The following is a 24,722-nucleotide window of genomic DNA, read 5'->3' on the forward strand; positions in this document are numbered from 1 at the left end:
CCAAACACTTAAGCGTCAACCTCTTCAAACACACCGCGCGCCGCCGTGAAAAGCCGCAAAAATGTGCCATTTCCCCCCTTTTTTTAACCACAGATTTTGATCCGATTGGCCTATTTCACCACCGGAAAAAGCATTAGAAAATTGAGTTCTTCTTCGTTATGGTGATGTACAATCAAGATTTTTGGTTGTGCCATCGCACCGTCATTTATTGTTCATTTTTCATCAATTTGGTCAAAATTTATGTGGTATTGAACTTTTTGACTGAACGCTTCCGGCTAGATCTGGCGATTTCTTGCCGGGAGTGGGCTATTTTTTACCACCGGAAAAAGATTCAAGTCATTCAGTTCAATCTGAACATTTTGATATATAAATGCTTCTCATTGGATGAAAAAAACCCGCGTCAAAAGATTAAACCAATTGGAGCCTCCGTCTGATTTGGGGACCTTTGCTATATTTCCGCATTTCATTTCTCCACAAGGGAGGGGAAGAGAAACCCGACACCGGGTATCGATGAGCTTGAATGAGAAAAAGATGAAGAAGAGAGGCGACAGTTGTACTAATCTTCAGTAAATAATCACGTAGGCAGAGAGCGATGAGACAGCTAATGAATTGCATCTCACATTCCTTGACAAGAAACAATGCCTGCTGAAAATAAACAGTCTCAATAAATCGCCGTACGTGTCCCTCCCACCATGCCCACCCCCGTGTCACCCTTGCTCTAAATAGAACGGTCGCGAACCTAGCGTGATCCAATCAGATTCAAGCGCGCAGCTGAGCGGACATTGTACGCTTAGTCGGTTCTGTGTGTGCGCACAGCTGACCCGGGCTGATTAAAAGCAAAGATACTACAAGGGGAAGATCGGACACTTCGGCGATTTTTTGAAACGCTCTATAAATGATTATCACAGCGATACGATCTTACGTATACGTATAGGTAACTCTTTTCGCGCGTTCTCTTTTCCCATAGGTTTTGTACACAGCCAACATGGCTGGCTGCGGACAATTTGAAGGTTGATTTTGGAGGGTCAATGTTTAATTCATGAGAATGACGTCAAATTACGCGAAATGCACTTCAGTGATTGGCTAAGACGTAATGTTTTATTCATATCTTATGAATTAAACACGTTTTTCCTTCCCACAATTCTCCACGAGATCTGTGCGAAGTGTTGTTCTTTTGGACTCTGCGAATTTCCAGTTTCTACAACGAAATAGCTCGACTAATCATCTGTTTATAGAATTGATGTTCGAAATCGTGATTTCTGAGTGTACTTCATTGCAGCAGAAAATCTTGGAGGGAACATCAATATTAAACTAATGACATTCCATAAGAATAAAAGTAAGTTAAGTTCATTTTCATGTTTTGATCTCACTTGCAATGATGATGTGTTTGCCGGGGTTCGGGGCCCATCCCGTATTACTTTTACTACGTAAACCTCCATTTCCATGCACTTCCATTTATTTTGCCTGACTTCCAAATCAATCATCTGTCAGTGAGTTTCTCAAAAAAATAGGCCTAACTTACCATTTGTCGTAGATCTAGACCTTCATCGGAATGCTTCATGTAGGCAAAAAGTAAACCTGTATTCAGTTTTATTGTCAATTATCAGGGGTAGATGTGGACTTGTTTCCGTGTCGATTTTGGCCAGAGCGAGACCCGGCCTTGATATCGCCGGTGCTAGCCGGCTAGCGAGATTGTCGATGTTGTCATGAGGTATGAAAATAGCGGGGACGGACTAGGCCCAAACTTCAAGCTTGAAAGTTGAAGTTTAGGCCTAGTTCGTCCACGCTATTTCATCTTCATATAAATAAGTATAATTCTCAGCAGCTTCTTTTATTCAGAAACTTTTTACTTCAGAGTAATTATGAATGAAATGATTGAAATCCAATTGATATTTGAGGTTTTTAGTGTTTACTTCATTTAAATGTGATGTGATTCTTTAGTTATATACATGACCAGCATAGAACAGGTCCTGATTAAGCTATACAGCTGGAGCAATATGTGGTTGGAATAATTTTACTTTAAATGAACAGTCGGGTACCTGGTATGCGTATGCCTCTCTGTGAAACTTTATGATAATGATAGCGAGAGATTTAAGTTTTTGGACCAGATAAGTTAGTTTGGAATATTCATAGACCAATGATATGGGCAGCTGGAATTTTTTTTAATATTGTTTAAGAAGAGTAGTTTTATTTATCTCCTCTAATACTCTCAAACTGTAAAAAAAATTTTATTGCAGATCCAATAGGACCAAGATCTTAGCAGTTCACACCAAGTCATAGGGACAAAATTGAGAACCATGCAGATCAGCAAGTGTAAGTTACACTCTAATGACCAACAGGATATCTGAATTGGAAAATTGCAAGGTACATGTATGCTTGTTATTTTAATGTTAATAATACGGGCTGTATCTGAGCTCATCACCCCCCCCCCAAAAAAAAAAAAAAATACCGGTAGTCTAAATAAATAAATATTCCCTCTTTTGGGGGGAGGGGGGTATGGCCAATTGGGCTAATTCAAGTTAAGATGTCAAGTAAAATAAAAACTCCATTGAGAATTACTATTTGCTTGAATTCAGATTCACCAGTATTTCCATGTTCACTATACCTTCTGTCTATGTACATGTACATAAAAAAACATGATATTAACAGTTATCATTTCATAAATATTTGAATTTGCACTCTTTATTATCAAAACATACTGCAAATACTTATATTGATCTATCAATTTATCTGGATGTAGGACAAAAGTGACAAAAGTATTAAATAGAGTTTAAATCTTCTTAATAAAACTGGACTAGATGAGTAAGAATAATTTACATCAGCAGCTCATTTTGTTCTTTTTCTATCTTTTACAATGCAGATTTCCCACTGCCCAAGCTGTTTGAGTACCGGTATCACAACTAGTACCAAGACGGAAGAAATATGAAGGCCGAGTTAATTAACAGTTACTTCAAATTAATTTGAATAGATATATCAACAAAGCATTGAATTTTCTTTAAACTGCACATCTCTAGGAAAAGTGCAGTACAAGTTCAGGTTCATCAGCGGGCAATGACATTAAAGTATACAAAATTTTACACAAAATACAATTAAGAAATATTATTTTCCAATGGGCAAAAGTATCACCTTTTATTGATATTTAATACTTTTACTAGTTCTTAGAAGTTTTCATGAAATTAAATATATTTTCCAGTTTAAAGGCCTATTGTATACAAGACAAAAATTTAAATTTTGAAATAAAAATAATGTGTAGATAAATGTTAAGAAAGGTGATCAGAGGAATAAGAAATGATGTTAATATCACTCCTGGACCTCATTTCATGAACAAGTTATTACTATTGTAATCTTGTCACTATGACAATTACCATAGTAACAGGGCTGAGCAAGAAATCAAGGTCTTTATGATAGCTGCAATGGGCTTGGACAAAGTTACCATAATTGCAAGTCTTAATATAATGGCTAAATAATTATGTAGGGATATTAAATTGTATTGTTATCCTTTTAAAAAGTTTTGAAATGGGTTACCTCTACAAAAATATATAAATAAGCTATATTTTTAAAAATAGATTGAATTCTACCCACAGTGACAGTAGACAATATCAAATCTTGTGAATGATTTACTATTGTATTGACTGGGAAAGGCACTCTTTAGGGAGACTCTGGAATTATGCTCCCCCTTTTTTTATGTGGAGAGAGCACTCCACATAAAAAAGTGGGGGGGGGGGCATAATTCCAGAATCTCCCTAAAGAGTGCCTTTCCCAGTCAATACATTTGTAGAATATTTCTTGTCAGCAAATTTGGAAAGAATTTACCTTTTTTTTTGAGTGAAAAACTTTGGTGGAAAAAAAATAAAAAGAATATTACAGATTTTATGCTCTTTTTTATGAAATCCTGGATGCATCCCTCATATTTACTATTAGGCTCATCGACATTTTTTGAATGAAATTTTAATAAACATTGTATATTTAAGTTATTAAATTTATTTTAAGAATATGTGAACGATACTTTTTCTGGGAGTATTCGCAGGTTGTCTAAAAGTTATCATAATTGTCCTAGTCCTTGCATTTACCACTCGTGACGTTTTTACATGTCCGGTTCTGTCCTAATACGATCTGCATGCTGTCCGCGCCAAACGCCCAAAAACTATTCAGATAATCCTGTCCTAGGGCAGTCCCAGGAATATCCTAGGACAATACACAGACAGCCCTGTTCGTGTCCCAGGACAAGATCATTTCCATATTCTTTTCCGAAATTTGGTTGCGGACAGCATGCCGAAATGACAAAAGTTGCTTCCCCAACCCTTCCTGGTCTTGTCCGCGTTCAAGTGGAAAACCGCCTTTATATGTAATTTTGATATTGACGCACAGGCCTGTATTCAATTAAGAAATTGGCGCATTATTAAATAAATGTTCCTCTGCATTGATACGTCTCGAAACGAAATGTATTACTGGCTTTGAAAGGTTACTCCTGTCTTTCCACTTCATTCTGCCGAAAAAAGTCAAGGAACTAGTCGATGTTAATTTTTTTGTCATGACATTGCAATCAATCTTGTTCTGGTGTACATTAGGACCGTCATCAAATCAGATCTCAAAATAAAATCAGTAATCAATATCCTGAGAGATCCCCATCTTCTTAATTAAGATAAATTGAGATAACGCTAGCACCCGCGGACTCACCAATTATAATCTCTTCAAAGATCATGAACGCCCCGCGAGAAATAAATGAGCTTATACAAGAAAAAACATTTTTAAAGGGCCATTGCAACATCTGCGCCAGTTCATTGTTATGTTGATTGCTAAATATGCAATGTAGTGGCGTAATGAGTTAACAATTTTCAGGAGGCTAGACATGCAAATCTTTTGTAAAACCGCGAGAGAACGAAGCGAGCGAGCAAAGCTTTTGACTTTTTGAACGCAAAATATAATTTTGTGACAGATTTTAACATAATATTTAGAAGGAAAAATACACAACATATATCACCTCCGGGGCCCATTTCATAAAGTACTTGCAACTGTTGTAACTTTACATAATGGCAACTACCTTGGTAACATGGCTCAGCAGCCAATCATAATCAAGGTTACCATGGTAGTTGCCATAATGGCAAAGTTACAACAGTTGCAAGTCATTATAAAACGGGCCCATGTTCTTTCCTTTTCTCTTTTTTTTTCTTATGCGTAAAATTTGTAGATCCATGACGCTCAAGCCCCCCCCCCCATATGTACGTCAGTCAGTGTGGTTAGAAAAAAAACATATCAAGAAAACACGGTTCTTCCGACTTCAATTCAGACAATTGAGTGAAGGAGAGACGGTGATATAGGCTTATTATCTGACTGAGATTCTCTTCTGATAGAACAAACGATCCCTACCATTATGACTTCATAGCTACTTTTTACTATCTTACGATGTCACTTTCAACATGGACCATGCTTTCAACAATGTATGTATTTACATTCCACTTTATATTTCAGCACTAAGGTAACTTTGCGAGATTTTACATAATTGGGGCAATGGTTTTGGCTATTGGAAGGGAATGAATTAACGTGAAAAGCATGTTATAATTCTGTATAATGAAAAAATGCATGTATTTGATACAACGGCAGGTTGGTTGTTTTTACTGCTGTGGCACTAATTAGGTTACGGGGACAGCGTTACAGAGGTTCAGATGAAGCGCCGCCTCCGATCTCATTAATTTTCAAGTGATTTCAAAATTAAGGAGGAACGGGGAAAGAAGAAAAGAAGAAATTAAAGGAGTGTGATGTATTGTGTCCCCCATAAACCCGTTTTTTTTTAAATACCTTTTTTGTATTATTTTTTGCGAGGGGCAAAAGCGCCATCCTCCTGACCCCTTCCCCTGGCACTGCCTCAGTCCCAACGTCAAAAATATAAATGTCTTGCACTGTGGCATCATTTATATCGGATAGGTATATCTTTAACACTGATTAGTTTCATGGCATGATACGATTGCTCCATCTCCAGCGGGTCGAAAACCGATGGACGAAAATGGAAAGGTAATTCTAAACAACACCAAAAAAAAACCCATAACAAACATTTGTGTTCATCGCAATGAATAGTGTGATCAGGAAAGGTCAACAGTTTTACATTGTGCGAGTCACTGTGAAAAAATATCTTCAACACACTTTAAAACATTGGGTAAATCTGCTTCGTGAGGGTAATTATGTGTCCACCCAACATTAGGTATTCATTGTTGATCCAGTGTGATGAGAATTTGGCCCATTCTAAAAAAAAATGCTGCTTATTGGTTTAACCTTACCGGACAATATGCTTCCCTCGTTGGGTAAAATACTGCCCCAAATTGGTTGGACACATAATTAACCGCGTGGTGGTAAAATTTTGCCGAATACTTTGTACAGTGTATTCAAGAAATATAGAATTCTATAGATTTTGTTTTTCAGTTCTGAACATAATGAAATTGAAAGTTCAGTGATGTCGCATAAGTCACACTCGCGGAATGAATGCACTGCCATTAGGAACAAAGCAGGGTGGGATGACAATGGATGTTAATGGCGTTCTTGAGACATTACTGTCGAATTTACTTTGAAAAAAGCCTCATTATGCCAGTGGGCGGACCCTGAGGTTCCAGATCGTTAAGATGTATTGACATGTAGTATTCAAGAAGCATTCTTGAATCTGTATGAGAGTCAAATCCAGGTAATTGATTCCAGATATCTCATTTGAACAAACAAATGCATGGGCAAGCTACCTGCCGAAAATCAATAAAAACGTTTCCAATAAAGGTAAATAGATATGGATGGAGCGAGGTGATAAAAATGCAGACAATAAGCAGTTTTCATTTACTGCGAATGACCATAATGCGAGTTTTCTTTTAGGAAACCTCTTTCATTAGGTTTAAGGCATGGTCACACCGCCCGAGCGTTGTTGGAGCGGTCGTGGAGCGGTAGGGAAAGAGGGCCGAATTTCGCTCACAAAATTGGGGAAAAAATCGAAAACATAAATCGAAAACAAGAAAATACAATCGAAATCGAAAATGGTGAACGATAGCGAGCGGTGATGATTTTTTTCTCTCCGCTCCACGACCGCTCCAACAACGCTCGGGCGGTGTGACCATACCTTTAGATTTCATGTGGATATACCAGGGAAGTACTTCCCTGGATATACCAAGGCGCAAATTCTCACGTCAGAGGGTATAGGAAACATAATGTGCACTGTTTAACTGACTGCAGCTGTGGAAGCAATTTAACATCCTCTCCGAATGAACTGGTTTCGTAATGCAATGCGTTACTAAATGTGACTAACTGAACCAGTCTCATCGGCTACGAACCTGTGAAGCCATTTGAGAATGCCATATTACCATTAAGAGCTGTCGTCACTCATTGGGCTTCTAACTGAGGCAAGTTTGAAACTCGGAACTCGATCATAACCATAATGTGTGGGCTCGAAACTTTTGATTCGCGTAAAAGGGTAATGATCACTTGACTTAGATCCATGGGATGTTACACTTTTAAAGTGTCCAGAATCGCTTGAGTACACCAGAGGATAGCATGGCGTAGAGAAGAGGTGTAACATGAGGTCTAAGTTTGCAATCTGATCGCCATGCTATCACTTCAATCCCCATTGTCTCTGCCATGTAAGTTTTGAATATTTCCTGAAGTCAAAGAGAGCAGGTCCAACCGTGGTGACTGACATGAGATCGATGGCAGATTACATCAGCAGGTGACACGGCTTAGTGGTCTTAGGCGCATGATATGGCAAACGAAAGTCCGAGGTTCGATCCCCAGTCACGACACTGATTGCATTGCCATAATTTATAAAGATGCCATGCTAAAATAAATATAAATTCCGTTTGTGTCCCATATTATATCTTAATTGCTCCTCTGATAGCAGAGTTTGGATTTTACCTAACTAGAATGGTGGGTATGCCGCAACTGCACGATATCCTTTATGGCTACACGTCGTCGTAAGGAAAAAAAACATCACTACTTCATGTTCTGCTTCGATATTAGTCTGTGCAAACTCTTTATTGTTTCTCATGTTGATAAAAGACCAAGCTAAAAAATAGTTCCTCGTTTGTGTCGCTTATTGTTAAAAGTATAAGTAAAATCCACCAACCCCCTCCGTCATTTCACGACTTTATTTCACGGACATCATAAAGTGATATGTTTTTCTTTTAAATCATTATTTTGTTTATGGGTTCATTACCTTCATTATGGGCGCGTCGGGATGTAGTGGTTCTGACTCTCGCCTTTCAAACAGAGGGTCGTGGGTTCGAATCCTAGCCATGGCGTGTTTTCCTTCAGCAAGAAAATTATCCACACTGTGATGCACTCGACCCAGGTGAGGTGAATGGGTACCCGGCAGGATTAATTTATTGAATGCACCAAGCGCTTTTAGCAGCTGGAGCTACAGCCGGGGTAATATACAGTGCGTATCAAAAAAGTTTACACTTTGAAAAAGCCCTAGTAATTAAAAAATATACAACACGTGGGTAATTTTTTCACATATAATCTTGGGTTAGGGTCTCATCTATCCAATGAAAGTAAAAGTTTTGTCAGAATGTTACACTTGAGTGAGCACTGTCCGTTTCTGTAAAGCTCGCAGAAATCTGTTTGCGCAGAAATGTTCGTTTTCATGCTGTGTCAAGGGGAAAGGACGAAATCAAACTGACACTGCGAAAGATCTATCATACATTTCCCTTGCACTTTTAGTCAATTGGAATAAAACGGATACATTCAAGCATTTTGTGACAATTTTGCCACCCAAATTGAAATATCAACACTCAATAAGCACAACCTTTACACTATTTGTGCCAGCTGGATTTTAGGACATAACTGAATCTCAACAAAAGTTTATATCAGACATCTCCAGCATTTTTTCACTAAGTTTTTATCAATGATAGTTGGTTTACATTTCATTTTTCATTTAATACTTGTTTCTCCACACTTATCCCAAGCTTAGCAATGATTAACAAAATGAAAATCAAGCTCAAGCCAATCCATGTAAATCACAGCTCAGTGTAAAGCAAATATCGTCATGATGGCCTCGGTGTGTGGGGGAGTGGGGTGGGGCGAAATGCACTCTTCGAAGTGTTTTGGGCAAGGAAACAAGACAAACAATGTAGAACATATCTTCAAATCAATTTTACTAGCTAAATTCCATGTATTCTTAATGATTAAGGTCTACTTTTATTCGCATAACTATTTCAAATTTCTGCGCAAATCATTTTTCACTAACTTTTCAAAAGTAAGTGGTGCTCACATAAGCGGAAATATTTTTTGACAGTTATATCGTTATTTGCTTTAATGGACCTGTACCAATGTTAAAATGTGGAACAATCGTCAGGATATTACAAATGTATAATTTTACAGGATTTTTTTTCAAAGTGTAAACTTTTTTGATACGCACTGTATAGTGCGCCACTGAATAGGCAACTAGATAGATCGGTGCCTCATAAATGCTATATATTAAAAGACTTTATAGTACTTCATGTGTAGTTGATCATTGCCTTGTAAAAAAACACACTTTGAACTGAGATGCAGATTGAGTTATCTCCCTGTCTGGGAACGCTATTACAAAATCTGATCTTATAAATACCATAGCATAGATGTTGTTGACATGACATTGTATGAAAAAAGGCTTTATGCGAAGATTATATCCAGCAGATCCCTTGCTCCCGTTGCTAACTTGATTCATATTATAAATATTAGCTCTAAAAATGCATAATATGTAGACGTTTCGGGTTATCACACACAGCAAAAATGGCGGTGCTAACCTGTGTACATAAAGGAACAAACCGGTTATTTAACAACGGTGTTAAATTGACAGTGTTAGTTTAACACATTTCATATGGTTGTTACATTTACACCCTTTGGTGTAATGTTCAATCTCTAGGGTGTAATTTCAATAAAAGGAAACCAAAAGCCAAGAAGATTAGCAATCTTATTGGAAAGAGTAAAATGAGAGGAACAATTTAAAAAAAAGTTTCATCAAAATCGGTTATGAAATAAGCAAATTATGGACGATTAAAAAGTCATGCTGTACTTACTATGTGGATCCTCAAATTGGCAAACGTGCTTCAAAATGGCTGATTTTGTGGACAACTCTCCATTTGTTTTGTACACATTTTTTCAGATTTTCCACTTTATTTTACATATTTCACATTATCTCCTCCTGACCTTGACATACATGTATATGGTGTGGATTATATTTTCCCATGACATATGTGCTGCTCAGGAGGCAAGATGCAATTTGAAAGATAATGAGGAAAATCTGAAAATTTGTGTACAAAACAAATGGAGAGTTGTCCACAAAATCAGCCATTCTGAAGCACGTTTGCCAATTTGAGGATGCCCATATAAAGTACAACAAGAGTTTTCAAATTCCCATAACTTGCTTATTTCTTAACCGATTTTGACTAACTTTTTTTAAATTGTTCCTCTCATTTTACTCTTTCTAATAAGATTACTTCTCTTCTTGGGTATTGGTTTCCTTTAACACTTCTCAACACCAACTGGTGTCAGTTTTAACACCACAGTCTACAATCGTTCATCTATAAGAGAATGCTTAAAAGAAATAAATAGCAGAAAGAGGTGGTTATGCAGCTTCTGTCATGTCAGTGTTAAGAATGATCGTTTTTGTACGATATTTCACCTTTTACTTTTAATTTTATCGCATGCTTTGGGCATCAGATCAACTGGTTGGGGTTCGTTGCCAACACGTCCTTCAGTATTGTCAAAGTTGTACAAATTCGAAATTCTTGGAATGACCTAGGGCGTCAACACTGGCAGTCTGGGCACATCTTAAGTACGCCTTTGTCCATGCTATATGTTTCATGTTACTGCACGACCGTGACAATTTCCTTGTATCCAGGAATATTATTTGTCTAATTGAAACTGATATGATATCTAGAAACAAGTCACTCACGTGCACGTCGACTATGATTTAGGAGAACCGCAAAATGGATGTGGCGAGGTTCTTGGTTCTGATAGTGGACGTCCGTGAGGACCTGAGGCATATGGAACGCCAAAAAATGACGTCATCTCGTACCAGTTGAATATGTCGACGTGCATTTCTAAAAGTGCTCACTAATCTTGACACTGTTTTCGACTGCTTTTTTCACGGTATTATGCTACTATGATTGATTTGTATGGGTATAGCTATTTTTTGCCATTTTAGCTTTTCATAGGGGAAAGCCCCTTTGATTTTTCAAGTAGTGAAAGAATGAGGAAAAGGGGAAAAATAACAAAGAATTGTATGAATTGAGAAGCATGGATTGTGTTACTCTATAATACCACAACAATTTTATTCAAAAAATATATAACATCATTTTTAAATCGACCACAGCCAAACTAAACTAATCCTGGCACCACTCATACATGGGGTTATTGAATTGATAAACTATCCTAAACTATACGAAAGTGTGATTATTGTGGACTATCATTGACAGATAGATAGATGGTTTCCATGGTTTCCACATTTCTCGAGCTATGATTTTATACACACAGGCCTGAGTAGCTTTTGATACAAACTGACATTCATGAATCTTCTATATTTATCACGATATGCACATGACTATGTTATCTCCCTTCCATCTTAAAAAGGGAAGTAGGAACATCAACAAAGCCTCGGGAACTTTTTTGCACCTATGTCAGAGATGTCTTGCGACTCAAGTATCTCGATTCCCTGTACAACCATCTAGAAGACGGTTACGTGCCCTTGGCTGAAACTCTTAACAAATAATTCAGTTGCTCCCAAGACGATTTGCGAAGGGAAGAGTGTTTGTGTTTGCTTGCGGCTAAAGCCGCCATAGGCTTTGTGAAATGTATTCATACAATCAATGAGACCTGCAATCCGCTTTAAAGTTTATTGGATTAAAGGAAAGCTGTCATATCCAGCGCCAAAAGTAGCAATGTGTAGTTGTAATCGTTCGGCACACGACTGGAAAGGGTCAGTGAAATTGAAATAGGCCTAGCTCTTCATCCATCTGCAGTATTGTTTTGATTATGAATGAACAAAAAAAATGGCAGATGAAATCTAGAAAGCCGGTTGATAGACATTGGGTACAGTATTTCGATTGTATATCAATTAAACTGTCTCTATGCGCAGCACAGTTCAACACAATACCGATTCACATTAATTAATTGTTTTAAAAAAGATTTACATAATAGGCCGTTGTGCGCCTGTCACAACATAGTCTCATATAGCACTCTCATTATATTGGATGGTTCAGAATATTCCACGAATCGCAGGTGAGCGGAATATTGGCCCTAACGAGCTGAATGTTTCTGGTATTTCATGAAATAAAGTCATCCAATACAATTATTATCATCTATCCACCCCCCCCCCCAAAAAAAAAAAAATAAGGGAGAGCAAATTGATTAAACAAGTTATATCGCTTAATACATTATGCCATTGGCCGTTGACATGCGACTTGCATGTAGTTCATTATGACGTCATTGATCGCAGTTGCAATGCTTTATGCTGCGCTTTCATTGTATATTTCACGCATTTGCGCACGCGCCCTATATCAATGTGAACTGTTGAATATTATACAGATATCGCCTGCCTAAAGTTTGAATATAACATTTCCTCTCTCCGAAGGAGTTATGTTTTTCCCAAGGGATTAATTTTGGCCGAAGCGCGCAGCGCTTTGGGAAAATATTCTCCCGAGGAAAAATATAGCTTCGGAGGGGAGTTGAAATGTTATTTTTAAAAAGATAGACCAGGCAATATATGTTATGTTATATAGTCTACGTGGATTCGCCATCAGAGATTGCATTTAACTTCATTCGTGCTCTCTGATAAACCCGAAATTCTTGCTGCAGCTCTAATCCATCTACGTCATAATAGAAAAAAAATGGAAAATACCTCAAACGCGTTTTCGTGCAATCGACGCCTTAACACTAGCGCGCACATCAAATAAACTACCTGATTACGCTACTTGTAAGCAGCGAGTGACGTCACCTTAGTGAATATAGCGCACTGAGGTGACGTCGAAACCTAGAATATAACAAATGCGATATTCACAGCTATGGTCACGTGATGGCGTATTGACCTATCCCTGATTCGAATCCACACAACCTATGATATATATATTCCACACCAAGTTACCAATTATGCCCAAACTGGGCGTTGTGGCGTGCGCCTGTTATCCAAGCTGTGGGGAAGTTACAAATTGATGCAGAGGTTCGAGGTTCGAGTCCTGGGCACGTCTTTCGGATGGTGACGTAAATAATCACATCTGGGGAGCGTTTCATCAACATTTTTGTCCGACAAGTTGTCAGATCTGACAACTTTCCTTGATAATGATTGGATGAGAGTCACTGTTACCATAGTTACTGTCAGATAAAACAGTACTTGTCGGATAAAACGTCCGACAAGTCCTTTCATGAAACGCCCCTCTGATTGATACACGTCTGACAAAACTCAAATAACACACACCAATTATGCATATAACGTTTCCATTTATTTGAAAGCAAGATAAAAGAGCGATGTGCATTAAATTCTTTGCTCTCGGGCATACTAGGTGCCGCTGCCGGGGATCGAACCATGGACTCCGATACCCAGAGCGGGTTGTTGAGAAAGATGAAATAAGCTTTCAAACGTTCAAACACTCTCATCTTTCAAACTTTTAAACCAGTTCCAAGGCATGTACATCAGCTTCTACGTGTCCTTAAAATAGTGCCCGTTTCTCATGATAAGTCTTCTTAGCCACTCATGATGATTAAAACCGTTGTTGAAAATCTAATTCATCTGAAGAGCAGTGGCGATAAGTCGTACCCCTGAGGGATGAATGTATCCTTGCCCAAACGAAAAATTGCTTTACAGCTTTTGGAACTTTACAAGAAATTCCTTACATTAGACCAATAAGCTCTAATCGCATATTACAAAGGCTTTTACGCACCAAACCGAGTGCCCATGTAATTGGTGAAGTTGAACTAGGGGACTATTCAGTAAAAAAGCCTGCTATATATGTATGGATATATATATATATATAATATATATATAATATATATATATATTTTTTTATTTATTTATATATATAACCATACATATATAGCAGGCTTTTTTTTACAATACGCCTGTTGCTATGATTAAGCGGCAGCACACCGTTTCATGCATGAGTCCACTGTAAGTTTTGAAAATTAATACTTGACCTTTTACTGAATAGTCCCCTAGTTCAACTTCACCAATTACATGGGTACTCGGTTTGGTGCGTAAAAGCCTTTGTAATATGCGATGAGAGCTTATTGGTCTAATGTAAGGAATTTCTTGTAAAGTTCCAAAAGCTGTAAAGCAATTTTTCGTCTGGGCAAGAATACATTCATCCCTCAGGGGTACGACTTATCGCCACTGCTCTTCAGATGAATTAGATTTTCGACAAAGGTTTTAATCATCATGAGTGGCTAAGGAGACTTATCATGAGAAGCGGGCACTATTTTAAGGACACGTTCACTTCATTAAAGCGCAGGTTTATTTGAAAGACTGAACCCTAAAACATACGCTGAAATTGCCTACATGTATGATATGATGAATGAAAAAAAGTTCACATCTTCTCTAGATTTTGAAAAGATGACTTGACTTCCATCGAGATTTCCATCTTTATAATCGAATCTGACAAAATTAATATATTTCTTATTTTATATTTACATAATAAAGTAAAAATAAACAGTTGAATTTTTAGTGTGCGTAATGTAACGTACTTAATTTGCATATCGGGCCTGTTCTGTACGCACCTCTTTTTTTATTCAACAAAATTATATATGTAATGTATTTTCTTTTTATTTCAAACCCGAATTTTATGATTTTCAGTATTTGATGTGTTTCATCTCAATTATATCTATTATTTATTAAGTTGTAGAGGGTTGGTTAGCATTGATTTGACAGAACAGAGTTAGAAACAATACAAATATTTAATGGCTAATACTCTTTTTGAGAGCAAGTCTTATGGATAAGTAATATTGAAAAATAATGATATAATAATCTACCCAAGGTTGCCGCTTTACCATTTATGGACTCTTCTCCTAGAGAGACCTGCATAACATGATGTGTTGTTATCCCCCTTTTACATTATTTCTCAGATTCCCACATTTGTCCTTGTGATGGAACCCGCAACCCCCCGTTATTCTTCTATTTTATACACTTTAGGCAACAGTGTGAAAACAAAAATTATATCGATACATGAAGATTCACTTAAGCGAATTTACTCCATAATAGGAACATAAACTCTTCAGTAATGTTTGGGGGCTTGTGAAATCGATCAAAATGTTTGAGTCTTTATTAAATCAACATTCATTATTCCGATGGCTTGCACAAATATTGAAACATTATGAACATAACATAATAAACCATGAATTTGTCCATGCTCATGGCGCCCAAACATACTGTTATCAAATGTGTTATTCGAATTACGGTTGCTCTCGCGATCTGACGTCGAAATTTTATTTTGATTACCCTTTTCAGCTCCCTTTTCTATAAAACCTATTCAATCGTACAACACTAAAATTAGGCGGGAATTTGAGAGGGGTATGTGTGTTTGTGAATGTATTGTACGCCTGTAGGGTGTGTGTGTGCATTCTACCCTGAAATACTGGGCTAAAGGATGCTGGCATTATAAATATTACAGCAAGTATTCAAATTTAAATTAATTTTATTTCAGATCTAAAAACAAATAAGATACACCAGAGCGAGATCAATTAATCAAATTATCACACAATAAAGGAGCTATGAATATTGTGAAATATGGACAAACTAACAAATAAAACAAAATGCATACATGTAAGGTAATTTCCACAGGGTTGCCTCTTCCTGTAATGCGTTGTTCTCCCAGAGGGCCCTTCATAGCATTTGCTGTTATCCCCCTGATCCATTCTTAATTGCCGAGCTACAAGCCAGATTTCCACATTCTTAAGTCTCTGTTATCGAACCCACATGCACACCTGTCTGTTATCCCTCTTTTATTACACTTCAGGTAGCACTGAAAAAAAATGTAGTTATATCAATCATGAATGTTCACTTAACCGGAGTTTCCTAGTAAAAATACAAACTCTTCAGTAAAGTTTGGGGCTCGCGAAATCGATCAAAATGGTTGAGTCTTTATCAAATCAGCATTAATTATACTCATGGCGTGAACAAATATTGAAACATAATTAACAACATGGGCCTATAATAAATCGTGACTTAGCCCATGTCAATGGCACCCAAACTTAGCATTATCAAATGTGTTATTCGAATCACGCTTCCTCATGCGATGTGACGTCGAAATTTTATTTTGATTACCCCTTTTCAGCTCTCTTTTTTATAAAACGTATTCAATCAACTGGGTTGAAGAATGCTAGTATCATAAATATTACAATTTATTTTTCAACTTCTTTATTATAATACAAGAAACATATCTGCTGATTTTTTCATCTAAAGAAAATAAATCATTTCCCGAATATTATCCTCATCTCTTTTTTTTCACATTTCCCTTTGGGTCTTTTTATGTTGTTTATTTGATTTTTTTAATGTATTTTATCTGTCTCAACTATTATTTACCCTTTTCTTTATTTTTTCCGAATTCGCAAAAGAAATTTAAAAGCAGTACAATCCATGTAGCAAGAAAACAAACAATATGGAGAGTATATATATATATATATAAGAGGCAAAGTGCTCGAAATTAAAGCCCTATACTTCGACATTAAGAGAGAATACGTAATTATCTCAATCAAGGTGATTATTTCCTCAATACCCTTAGTGATTTTCGAACTAATTTTTCGAAGACGTAGAACCATTAGCGATGGCTTTCTTATAGCTTTTTAGATGTCATGTTCCATTTGCTCGAATATAGGCAATGCTAAATTTTCCCATATGGATTAGGCGTTAATATAGTTCATTTGTAGAATGTCAAACTTGATTGAGGAGTATCATTGACGTAGCCGGTCGGAAATCATTCTAATTTGATGTCAGATAAGGACAAATGGGACGGCTTATTATAAACACTCGCGTCGCGGGCGGGTTCGTAATCACTCGGGTCACGTGCGAAATCACTCGGGTTTTGGATTTTTGGCGATTTTTTTTTATTTCGGTGCGATTTTTTTTTTCTAATGGTGTCTTCAATGGGACAATCATGCTGGGAAAATGAAATGAAATTGAAATTCGAGTTTTGTTTTAAGCCGGCAATTAAGTGCCTTAAATAAAATATACTCGACTACTGTTTTAACATAATCACATTCCACATATTTGACCTGATTTCAGTTGATTTTGTTTACATCCCACATCGTTATCTCGCATTTACTCCAACATGTACTTCTCTCCCCGCGCACTCGATTTGCTACCGGTTCTGAACTGAAGTTATTGGTCACAGACACACGAACTTCTAATAAATAAAGAAAAAAAAGAAGCAAGAAAAGAAAGGAGAAAGAAAGGAGAAAAGGATTGAAGAAAGAAGAAAAAGGAGGGAAGGCTACTCTCGATCTTGCCTTGGAGGATTTCTCCTGAAGTCTGTGGTATCCTTTATAAAGCATAGTGAGGTGCTACAATTTCATAATATCATTATTTATTTTGCTTCTCCCTTTCTTTTTGAATTATCTACGCTAATGTAAAAATGGGGGGGGGGAATTGCAAAAGAAAAGCAAGAAGGAAGGAGGAGGAGGATAAGTAGGAGAAGAAAGAAAGAAGATGGAGGATAATACAATGGGGAGTAAAAATGAAACTGATAAGAGAAAATTGAGGGGAGGATGTAGAAGAATAGAGAAGGATAAAATAAGGGGAAGACTGAGAAGAAAGAAAAAAGGAAGGGGTGAAAAGGGGGAGGAGGGAGATGAAAAAAGGAGGAGAAAGGGAAGAAATGGGACAGTAGAAGAAAAGGTAAAAATTAAAAAGTCAAAGAAGAACAGGGATAAGGAGAAGAAGGAAAAGAATAAGACGACACAATAATGGGGATTAGAAAAGAAGACTGAGAAGAAAGAGAAGTAGGAGGGGGAGTAAAGTGCTCTCTGGTTATAAAGAAGTCCTGGGGACCAACGAAATTGTTCCTTTGTATATATATATATAGTAGTCGAGTACATTTTCTTACATGCACTTTATTGCCGAATCGAGTGCGCGGGGAGAGAAGTACATGTTAGAGTAAATGCGAGATAACGATGTGGGATGTAAACAAAATCAACTGAAATCAGGTCAAATGTGATAATGTTAAAAGAGTAGTCGAGTACATTTTATTTAAGGCACTTAATTGGTGGCTAAAAACGAAACTCGAATTTCAATTTCATTTTATTTTCCCAGCATGTTTGTCCAATTGAAGACACCGTTAGAAAAAAAAATCGCCAAAAATTCAAAACCCGATTGATTTCGAACGCGACCAGTATTATAAACATTCGCGTCGCGGGCGGGTTTCAGAGTCAGATTTTATTTCCAACAGAAATAACAAATATTGATACAAATCATTTACATACATTTTAACAAATATTTACCATACATTAATGATAATCGTTCGTAATCACTCTGAGAGTGATTACGAACCCGCCCGCGACGCGAATGTTTATAATAAGCCAATGGGACGGGAGTTGTCAAAGTTTAGGACAATAAAAAGTAAAAACAAAAAGGAAACCCTGATAAAAATGCCCCCAGAATTAAGAATTTCAAATGATGATCCATCAATTTGATGATCCAACAATTTTGAATCCATTGTAGATACCGACTTTTCATTAAACTTAGCAGGCAATGTGCAATAGGATGTCACTTTCTATCAATTTCTAATCCCTTTGTTATTTATTTGATACATCCATTATACATGTATAGTTACTTTTCTATCATGTTATCATTTGTATAGGACTGCATTTGTGATTGCAAAAAAGACAAAAAATGGAAATTCAAAGGCTAACGTGACATAAGGGAAAAATAACCATAATGAGATTGCATCTACGTATTTTGACTGAGAAGCAACAAAGAAAGCTCCGTTTTCGTCTCCTAAAACTTTATCGAATTGACATTGGAATCAAGCACTATCGGTTTCTTTATATGCCCTAATTCAATGATCAGCTCGGGAAGGGATTGTGAAGTGTTCCCTTTTCCCGGGGGATAAAACATTCTTGTCACAGAGAAGGATGGGTTCAACAATGCAGGTCATCGACGGAGCATTAAAAAAAAAGAGACGGAGATATATTCCCCTCACCCCCCCCCCTACACACACACACCAACTCCATGGGAGGTGATCGCAAAAGGTGGACCCCCCCCCCGAATTTCGAATTTTGTACAGCAACCTTTGGGAGAAGGTCATCCCCTTCCCGGTCAAAAAACTCACGAAATAGCCAGGCATGAGCACACACACACTCTCACCCTCGGACCACAAACGTACTCTCACATACCCTTATAGATAGCTGGCCGCTCTGCTTCATATCAAGCATGATTCCCCCATAGACACAATAATTTGATAGTGTCATTTGATTTCCCTTGATATTGTCATACAAGTTGCCCTTGTAGTCTTCAGTTCCCGTGGATGCGAATGAAGTATATCGATTAGATTCGATTATCTCTGTCAGACCCAGATCTCTTACACCATCTTTCGACTTTCATCGCCTTGAAATCGAGTTATTCGCGCATATAGGTGAATTTTTGACATCCATAAGAACTAACTTTGTCTTTTCAGATTTGATTTTAAGTTTTAAATTCGTTTCAATCTTTGTCACTTAAATAATTCGTTTTGAGGTTCTTTTTCAAAGACATATTGTTTATAGTTGTGATTGACTTTGAGTTAGTCTTTTTTTACATAACCGTAATTGCCATTGGCATTTCAACATCAACACTCAAAGGGTGTATAAAAAGAATCCCCAAGTATCATTCTAAAAACAAAGTGTAACGGAATTTCCCCATACAAGTCGATGGAGGCTACCTGGAAAAGAAATGAAAGAATTCTTGCCAGATCTATCTTCACTTTCGAAGGCCCTCGACTTTGGGGCACTCCTAATAATACTACCAAAGATTCCCCAAGCCTAAATTCTTTTAAATTTAAGTTGAAAAAGCTTCTCTCCAAGATACTCGTCAGTTTATTTAACTTTTCATCACTCATAAATTATATTTTTCATAAATACTCAGCACAACAAACTGGAAATATGATATTTTTCTATTCCTGTTGATCCGTATATTCGCTGTGAGTGTCGGGGCAAGAATCTGGAGACTTTTTTGCTTTTTTTCTCTCATTTTCTATTTCTTTTATTTTTTTTTTTTAAACTATTCATTTAGATAGATTTAAGTTCAAATTTGTACCATGTTGTATTTGTGTACATTGTTCATACGTATATGTTAATAGGAGGCTGCAACCTACAAGCTTCGCTTTTTAGCAGCTGCCCCGTTTCCGACCTGATATCTTGATTATTATACATAAAAAGTTTCTTTGTTTTATTGATTATAATTATATCAAGATGTATGTAACAAAAAAGATGTAAATGATTGTTGGAAATGGAAAAAATAAATGAAATGAAATGAAAAAGAAAAGGGGTGTGAATCGATGAGACAAATAGTCATAGGCGAACTGGTGACTAAACGACGTGGTTATTGGACCAAATGGCTACTGGACTTCATGGTTGTCAAACGAAATATTGATGGACGGAAGAGAATTAGACTAAATGAAGGTACACAGCAAAAAATCCGGTGTTGATTTAACACCACCCCGGAATATATATATGTCCATACCAGACATGCCAGAGAAGTATTAAAACACCACCAGTTCGGAATCAAAACGATGTTGGTTTAATACTAATCTGGTGTTAGGCCAAAACGAAACTGGTGTTGTTTAACACTTATCTGGTGTGGACATATATAAATTCCGGGCTGGTGTTAAATCAACACCAGAGTGTTTGCGGTGTACACCATGTGATGAGTGTACGGGTTTGCAATAGACGAATTGGCAATTTACATTAATCAGCAATGATAAAACGGTAACTGAACTCATGTGTGCTTAGAATATTGACATTACACAGTCCAATAATCCAGGCCTTAAAAGAAATATTAAAATATTTGTGTATTACAATGTACCGGACACAGTAATATTGAAAATAATATTGACGAAACAGTAATATATGTACATACAATTATTACCTAATTGCTTCTTGACGGATAGCTTTATTTAAAACAGCATGTGCTCATGATGGACGGGGTAATCATTGACAATCAATTTGTCTCGTCTTTGTTCATTCGGCTCAGAACTGATACAAGAACAAAATAAATGTTAATTGCGCTCATGATGAATAATTTAATCTCTCTCGTCTGCATGTGCTCATGCGGCACAGGCAGAACCGATTCCAGAACACCGTAAATGTATTGATAATTCCCCCGTCAAATGACAATGAACAGCTGGAAGGTCTTTCTCGAAAAATTGGTGGTTTCGGAGCTGACGAAATATTGCCAATTCGTCGTTGGTCCAGAGCCAATGAGGAAACTGATGTTTTGATTCACCAATTTCATCGACAAAACCTCGGTGATTGCTCTTTGCCACGATGGGACATTGGGCAATGCTTAAAGGTATTGTATAACTTTGTGAGCAGCCGATTTAAAAAAATTATCAAACCAAGATGAAACATGTGTACAAGTGCATGTATTAGAACTAATAAACCCTGAAAACAACCATTATTGAGAATGAAAAGCTAAAACTACAAGGCAAACACCGATTTTGTAAATAGGCGTCTTATAGACGCCTAAATAGTACACATAAGTGTATGGGATGAAATTAAGATGGCGTTTCCAGTCACTTTATATTTCAATTTTTGAAGCACTAAATAATTATTTTCGAACGCAATCTTTTCTGGGCTTCATTTTTGTAAGATATCACAGACACAGGTGACAAGTGTGACCTTCTAGCTCAGATTTTTAAAAGTCAAACCAATGTTAACCAACCACTTTAAAGGTCAAGTCCATCCCAGAAAAACGTTGATTTTAATAAATAGAGAAAAATCAAGCTAGCATGATGCTGAAAATTTGATCAAAATCGGATGTAAAATAAGAAAGTTATGGCGTTTTAATGTTTCGCTTATTTTTCACAAAACAGTTATCTGAACAACTTAATGACATGAAAATGAGAGAGTCGATGATGTCACTCAATCACTATTTCTTTTGTTTTTTATTACAATTTTTCATTTTTTACAGATTTAACAAAGGCCAAATTGACTGACCAATACAGTATTAACATATTGTTAATTCCACATGTTCAGGGAGGAATTAATCTTTGTTTCACTTGACATTGAGGTGAAAATTGGAATATTCAGTATTTCATAAACAAAATACAAAAGAAATAGTGAGTGGATGATGTTATCAGTCTCTTCATTTGCATGCCGACAACTATTTAGTGAAATTAAACAAAACTTATAAAATATCATAATTTTCTTATTTTATTTCCGATTTTGGTGAAATTTTCAGTGCTTTGCTCGTTAGATTTTTCTCTTCTTATTCATATCGACATTTGTTAGGGTGTACTTGTCCTTTAAATCCGCTCTGCGTCGCGGTGCGAATGCAAAACGTCATATACTGTACAGCGTAAGGTGAGGTAACCTTTTCCTCGATTTCTGAATACAAAGGGATAATCCATGACCGCGACGTACCTCAAAATCCTCATTATGCAGGGGCAAAATATTTTCTGACAATAAAAATGAGGTTATCGTGATTATTTTGAAGAAGCATTTTCCAGTAAAAAAACAAAAAAAAATCGGACAAGCGAAAAAAGGTCAATGGTCGGCGACTTACGGTAGCCCCCCCCCCCCATACATCCACGCATCTTCCAAGTTGTGCTTGCAAATGATGATAATGGTCCAGACCCCCCCCCCCCCCCCCCCCCATAATTTTTTTTTTTCATTTCCCTTTTTCACCCTCTTTGTGTGATGTGTAATAATAACAACAGCATAGGTCTTTTTCCAAATGTTGCGAGTCGTTTGTCAGCGCGTGTAAACACATCCCATATCATAATCAAAGGATCTGCAATTAATTCAGGGAGGGAAAAGCTGACGTTCCTAACGTTACCGAAGTCAATATATTCGCTACTTTTCGAGTGCATGTATACACGGGTATTTCCATTCATTTATTTCGCATAATTGCATGTCATATTACGGAATACAATCTTCTATTTACTTGGTGCGTTGCTCAGGCAGACTGTGTAATCGCTTACAACACATGATATGAGCTTTAAGGTAATCTTAGTAACCATGGCAATTGAAAAGAGAATAGGAATATTAGGTATTCAAAGAAGAATAATCAGATCTAGAAGAAAACAAAAAAGGAAGAAAGAAAACCTTAAGGAAAGCTGGGAAGAAAAATGAAGAAATCAACGTTGGCTTATAAAAATGATAATAAATTGACCAATATCGATTGTTAATTAAATAGATACCCTTAAGTGGAAATAGAAGTTGTGGTAGTTGTAGTAGTGGTAGTAGTAGTTGTTGTTGTTCTAGTAGTAGTAGTAGTAGATGTTATTGTTGTAGTAGTAGATGTAGTAGTAGTATTAGTTGATGTTGTTGTTGTTGCAGTTGTAGTAGTAGTAGTAGAAGTAGTAGTAGTAGTTGTTGTTGTTGTGGTAGTAGTAGTAGTAGCCATAGTAGTAGTAGTATTAGTAGTAGTAGTAGCCATAGTAGTAGTAGTATTAGTAGTAGTAGTAGTTGTTGTTGTTGTTGTGGTAGTAGTAGTAGTAGTAGCCATAGTAGTAGTAGTATTAGTAGTAGTAGCCATAGTAGTAGTAGTATTAGTAGTAGTAGTTGTTGTTGTTGTAGTAGTTGCTGTAGTAGTAGTTGTAGTAGTAGTAGTAGTAGTAGCCATAGTAGTAGTAGTATTAGTAGTTGTAGTAGTAGTAGTAGTAGTAGTAGTAGTAGTAGTTGTTGTTGTTGTAATAGTAGTTGCAGTAGCAGCAGTAGTAGGAGCAGGAAGAGAAGAAGTATATGTAGTATGGATTTTCCCGGCCAATTTCGACAAGATAACATTCATTTTCATTCAAATTAGCTTTCTTTTTACTCGACAATATGACAACCGTCATTCAATTTCGCAAAGTATGGCTCCAAAAAGGAATTCTGTGTTTGATATCGGTTTCATTTTCACCTGCAAGCAATCAATTTCGCATTACGCCGGCCAAATAAGAAAACGTATATAGTGATAGCATTACACCCCCCCCCCCCTATATTTGCTTTATTTTTTTCTTCCCATTTTACACTCATATATATTTCTATTCAGAATATATCTCTTTTGCCGTCTTATTTTTTTCATCTTCTTAAATATTTTTTTTGTTTAGACTTTATTTAATTTGAGGGCGTGTGTCTCATTTTTTAAAGACTCTTTTTCATTTTGTGTATACATTATCTGTTTCATCCGTCGAATCCCCGACCATTCAGACATCTGAGCAAATACGTCTGGGAATTACGGTCGATCCACGGGGTGCTCTTATCAAGCGGTACACAGCGTTCATGAGTTGCCATGAATGCTGGTTGGTAGAACTTTATAAAAGAAAACTCTGACTCTAATGTATATTGGGATCTATCTGCTAACTGTTCATGAATCCCAATCTTGTCCTTTCGACGTTCTTGATATTTCATTACAAGGTAAATAGAATCAATTGACTTGGGTAGAAATGCAGAAAAGGAATGGAGGGGGTTAAACGTTAGGAAGATCAAATTGTATCGTTCATTACATCAGCTCACGTGTAGTTTGGATACCGAAATCAATGCACATTCATTGGAACAATTTGTCTTTTCCATTTTGGACACCTCTCTCCCGTTGAAATAAATGTCTAATGCTAGGG

At 36.8% G+C, this 24,722-nt stretch overlaps 1 long non-coding RNA gene across 1 annotated transcript; it reads left to right on the forward strand.

The window, feature by feature from the left end:
- The first annotated feature begins 1,114 nt into the window (after positions 1 to 1,114).
- Positions 1,115 to 3,530, forward strand: LOC121406235. Its single transcript, XR_005968764.1, has 3 exons — positions 1,115 to 1,336; positions 2,238 to 2,364; positions 2,861 to 3,530. It is a non-coding gene; the product is annotated as an uncharacterized LOC121406235 (long non-coding RNA).
- The last annotated feature ends 21,192 nt before the right edge of the window (positions 3,531 to 24,722 follow it).

This window comes from Lytechinus variegatus, chromosome 1, assembly GCF_018143015.1.
Source record: "Lytechinus variegatus isolate NC3 chromosome 1, Lvar_3.0, whole genome shotgun sequence".
NCBI classification, from domain to species: Eukaryota; Metazoa; Echinodermata; class Echinoidea; order Temnopleuroida; family Toxopneustidae; genus Lytechinus; species Lytechinus variegatus.